Genomic DNA, 6,000 nt, shown 5'->3' with positions numbered 1-6,000 from the left:
TTAAAAATTTGGCATAAGCCGAAATTTATCTAATGGCATCTAAGAGAGGAAGATTTATTTTAACTTACTGAAACGCTTTAATTATTTCATTCACCTTAGCTTGTTGCCTTTCAAAAGATGTGAATGCTTTCAAAACATCTGGAAATGGAGCCTTTGGCTCAAAAGATTTTTCAAACACATTTGGTGATGAATTCTCAACAATGGGGTCCTTTTTACTAAATGAAGGAGGAATAGGATGTGAAACAGGATGAGTGTCAACACTAGGTTGCACCAGTTCACTCTCTTCATTAGAAACATCCACTTGGTTATCAATCACCCTTCCATTTCTCAAAGTGGTCACCGTATTAACTTGCTCAAGCGAAGGACCTTCTATTTGGGAAGTTATCTCCACTATGAATTCTTGCTTAGGTGCGGGATTAAGAGGCATTTTTCCTTTTTCTCCCGCATTCAATGTGCTAGCTATTTGCCCTACTTGGGTTTCACTCATGCTTTCATACAATTTCCACACATCATCCTCATGCTTATCCAAATAAGACCCTCCCATTGAAGCATCAACCATGCCTTTATGGGTATCCGATAAACTTTCATAGAAATGTTGGACGATTTGCCACTTAGGAATGTCGTGATGAGGACATTTCCTAAGTAAGTCATTCAATCGTTCCCATGCCTCATGCAACATCTCCCCATCCCCTTTTGAAAATTCACGAATTGAAGTGTACATGACATTGGTTTTGGAAACTGGATAATACTTTCTCAAAACTTATTATTGCATTTCCGCCCAAGAAGTGATGGAAAGAGGTCTCAAATTATTGAACCAATACTTTGCCTTGTTTTTTAGGGTAAAGGGAAAAAGTTTCAACCTTAACACCTCTTTCAGCATGTCCGTATACTTTACGGTGGAACAAACTTTAAGAAATTCATCCAAATACTTGCATGGTTCCTCATTGGTTAGTCCATAAAAATTGGGAAGCATTTGTATGGTTTGTGGCTTAATTTCATAATGATGTGCTCTAAATGGAGGAAGACGAATGCATATGGGTGCATTATATTCATTGGGCACATAGTGATCCTTTAAAGCTATGGGGGGTTTGCAATTGGTGGCTCTACGTAAGCTCCATTGTTAGTTTGGACAATGGGTGGTGGAGGTGGCATAAAGAATGGCCTTGGCATTCCAAGTGGAACTTGGCCTTGGGGTTAAGGAGTAAGAGGTCTAGGCATGCCTAAGGGAACTTACATATTATCGTGTTATTGCACATTGGGATGGAGTATGCCTTGTTGGTCTACATGACCAAGGTCTTCAATATGATCGTCAATTGATGCAATGGATTCACTCAAATTACCCCTACCCCTTGGATTATGCACAATTGACTTAAGATTAAGATTTAAATGGACAAGAGGGCGGTTTAAAGACCTACGACCATGTAGACACAATACAATTCAACACAAACAACAAACACAACAAATAACAAATACACTTTTCCTCCACAACACAAATCAATCAACAATATTCCTCCACATACATTGATCCCATACTCCCATACTATTCAATAATGCAAGAAATTAAGTTGCTTCCACATGAGCCGATGATCAATCAATAAAATAAAATGCCTCCATACGGGCAGATGATTTAAGTAAGCAAGAGGCGTTTAGAAACGCTCACAAAGGTCCTTAAGCAACTTCAAGAATTTTTAAGCATTTTTTCTTTGCTTTTGTAATTTTTAAATTTGTATGCTTTTTATGCTTTGCTTGTTAAGCTTGCTTTGAGATTCCTTTACTTTGCTTCTCTTCACTCCAAGTACCTAGTCAATTAAGAGTAACAAAATAAGAAAACAAAATAAGGCAAGGATCAAAAGAGTACTAATTCTTAATCAATTCCTAATACGACGTTGCTAATCCCCGGCAACGGCGCCAAAATTTGACGAGGCCGATGTTGATACGCCAAAATTGTAGTGCATGTGAGAGTGGTTCAAGAAAAGCCTTTTTGGTCAAATTTAAATTTATAGAAACCACTACTACACTACTACTACTACTAACGTAACAAGAGTGAGTAGGGATCGTCCCAAGGGATTTGCAAGGTACTATGGAATTGAATTCAGATAAGTTGGTCGAATGATCAAAGAGAGGTTTGGTTGGTTGAATTTGGCTAATGATTCAATTAAAAACGTGCAAATTAAAAACAATCTAAAGATTAAAGTATAGAGAATAAGAGAGAAGTCTTGGGGCATAGAGTTCACCACTAAGCTTCACTTCATTAAACATTTATCATTTGTTAATTTAGGGGGATTCCATGTTGTAAAATAAGTGTGTGTGCCATTAATTGAAGTACTAAGCATGGATAACAAATTAAGTATAAATTGTCTAATCAATCTAGTGAGTAGCACAACCTATCAAATTAAGTCTTTAACCATTCAATAAACCCATAATTAATACACACACAAAAATCTAGAGAAATGTACTACTTGCACTCATAAGCATAGATCATCAAACAATAAGAATGGATTGTCTACTTATCTAAGAATTTTAAATCAATTACACTATAATTATGCTAATGACAAGAAAATTAAACTAATTAAGTTAAGGAGGTAGCACAACCCATTAAGAAATAAGCATAATCCATCGAACAAACCACAAGAATAATCAATTAAGCACCATGCCTTGACCATTACTAGATTTATAATTCTAACACATATAGACATGCATTAAACTCATAAAATCTAGTGTAAGCTCATGACCATTCATTCTAACATAAATAGATATATAAATATAAATAAAAGATCAATTGGAAGAATTAATCCATACAAATCATGTAGGAACACAGGATCTATATATAATCATGATGAAAACATTATTTACAACATAAATCCCCAAAAATACTAAGTTTAAGAAGCAAGCCAATGGGCTATCTCTAGCCCAGGAGAAGGATCTAGACACTCATGGTTGTTGTCATCCAACCCTCATAGGCTTTCTTCAATGTAGGAACCATCTTCTTTCTCTTTACTTTGCTCTAAAAACCTAATCTAGAGAGAGGAAATTATCTAATTATATATCGAAAGTTGGAATAACTAGTGGAGGAACCCTATACAATTTGTGACGGCCTTGGTTTTTCAACCCGGTGCGTTAGTGATGACCCGAAAGTTGACCTAATAACGGATCCGAAATGCGAAAGCAAAAGATGAAACCATAGTCCTTTAAGATATAAACCATCTCTAAGACATCAATGTGACATTCCATGAGGTCACGGAAGTTAAAGAAAAGCAAAAGAGGAAACTAGGACAAAATCTGATAATGAAGGGCATAACGGTCAATTCACAAATAAAAGGAGAAAATTGACTCTAAACAAGTCAAACAAGGTGAATACAACCTAATGTAATCATTTCACAACATTTTAAGAGGTTCTAAGAACTTTGGACAAGAATCCCACAAAATGCCCTTTCTCGGTTTAAGCGAAAACTGACACTACCTCACTAAAACATGAATAACTCCCATTATAATTGGAATATAAGAATTAAATAGGTACCATTGGAAAGCTGACTCAAAATCCTTGAGTTTAGGCTCAAGAATCACCCTATTTGGGTTAGAAATGAAGGATTTATGCCCTTTCGAAGTTGGAACTTCAGTGCTAAAACCCAATAGAGAAGATGTGCATGTTCAAGCTATTTCGGTCGACCGAAATAGAGTTTCGGTTGTCTAAACTGGACAAAAACATTTCTGAAATCATGATTTTAAGGAATCTTTGGTTCGGTAGACCGAATTGAACCCTCGGTCGACCGAAATGACCCTGAAAGCTGAAAATGGTTACTAGAATTGATGAATTACTAAACAATGAAGCTACCAAAAGCTATCGATCGACCGAAATAGAGTTTCGGTCAACCAAAACACTTTGAAATGCTGCTATATGACCTGCTATAAACCAAAGGTGTTAAGGTTCGACCCAAGCTTTGAATCCCATGATGATTTGGTTCAAAAATGAAAGTTTAAAACAGATTTTCAATGAAATGTGAGTATGTGAGCATATCAACAGCCTTTAAATGGATAAATGAATACAAAACAATAGCCCATGGCCTCATACATGTCCTTTACAAGATTTTCACATGCTAAACCTCCAAAGTAGGTGAAAATACATTTTTGAAACAAAAGTTGGCACCAAATTGATACAAGTACTAATATAAACATGCTTGGTCCTTGGCCTCCATACATACATGCTTCTAATATCAAAAGTAAGTACTTAGGTATCATTACACATTAAGGTAGCTACATTAGCCTCAAAAATACCACACACCCATGGTATGCAAAATATAACTTCAAAAGTAAAGCATGCTAAACATTTGCATGTCAATGTACAAAAATGTTCCAAATTGCTCATAAGCCTCTAAGGATGATGAGCATCCAAAAACATTGTCTCCTTACCTATAAAATAACCCAAACCACTAAGGTGAGTAATTAAGTTACTCGTAGGAAGAAGCATATGCGTATACCCTAAACTTTCAATATCCTTGCAAGATCAATATAGACGAATACAAGGGAGTATTCCACTTAACGTCTATGTTCAAGGTGTTCTAAGGAATCATCTTAAGCTAACTTAAATATCTCTTAGCAACACATATCAATATCAATGTACTTAACAACATCAATTCGCCAATAACAAAAATCACAAGTTACAATTAAGCATTGGTTGTCAACTTGGAATTTAATACGAAATCAATTAGTGGAATACTTGGACATCACGTCTCGGACTAAACCAAGATCAAAATGGTTATTCCGGGCATTAACCCGCTGGGAAGACTACCCTAATACACACTATCTCAATCGGGGATGATCGGTTGATCAACTAAACATCAACCTTCGCAATAGCACGAATCATTGTAAAATAGGGCTATTGGTCGGGTAAGTCGAACCACTGGGACTGCGCTAGTCTATGGCAACCTAAGTGTCTAGAATTGTTCTTAGAATGATAAGGGGTTTATAGAGGGTTTTGGTTGTTTGTCACTTAAACTTAGAACTTAGAATGCATAAAATAGAACTTGCAAGAATTTAAAAGAGATAAAATGTCGGTAAAAGAGACTAGGGAAGTAACTTCACCACCTACAATATAAACATGCTAGAATATGATTCATTCGGGGAAAAACAACATAAATATGTGGCTATGATAAGTAGTTACTCATGGTTACTACATTACCTTCAAAGGATTCATGGAATCAATAGGCAAGAACAATTTATCAAAGATTTTACATGCTCAATTACCTAAACTAAAGTGTAATTTAAGACATGTTCACTAAGCTAGAAATTGTCAAACCATCAATCACATGATAAGAGCACATAAAGCTAAGAATTAAGAATAAGCCATCAAGGGAAGAACCTAAGCTATGGCCTATCAAATCTCTCAACAACATGCCATTAAAACCATTCCAAAAATCTCATCTTCATTGTCACCATGAAAATGTAAACCATACAACCATGAAAACATACATTCTAAGACAAGAAAGTAGGTCCAACATGATCATTAAATCAAAATCAATTCATTACATCAAGTAAGAGTTCTAGATTATGGAATCACCACAAAAATACATTATTTTTCCCAAACTAGAATCAAAAGTAAAGCATGCTTACAATGAGGGGTTCCATTACCTCCCTAGAGGAGGAGTTAGTTACACATGGGAGCCTTAGAATGAAGAAGAACCATGGATCCTCCTTCCATTTTCGAGCTCCCCTTTCTTGCTCCAAGAACTCTCCTTCCTTTGCTCTCTTCTCTCTCCTCTAATCTTGTAGAATGAAGCTCTCTTCATTGTGTGGCTCTTATCCCTCTTATCTACCACCCAAAATGCCACCAACCAACATCTCCAACCACTTCATTAAAGAGGAAAGCAAAATGAAGAAACCAAGGTGCAAGTGGGCTGAAATGAGCCATTTCCGAAGGGCATTCTGCCCAAAATTCGAGCACTCTAAGCAAGGCCTCGAGCACTCGAATTTAGTGTAAAAATGCCCATGCTTCACTTGCTCCGC

The sequence above is a fragment of the Cornus florida genome, unplaced genomic scaffold (genome assembly GCF_030987335.1).
Source record: "Cornus florida cultivar Cherokee Brave unplaced genomic scaffold, ASM3098733v1 CherokeeBrave_3.0.0_Hap2_Chr01, whole genome shotgun sequence".
Classification (NCBI taxonomy): domain Eukaryota; kingdom Viridiplantae; phylum Streptophyta; class Magnoliopsida; order Cornales; family Cornaceae; genus Cornus; species Cornus florida.
This window is presented reverse-complemented; position numbering follows the sequence as displayed.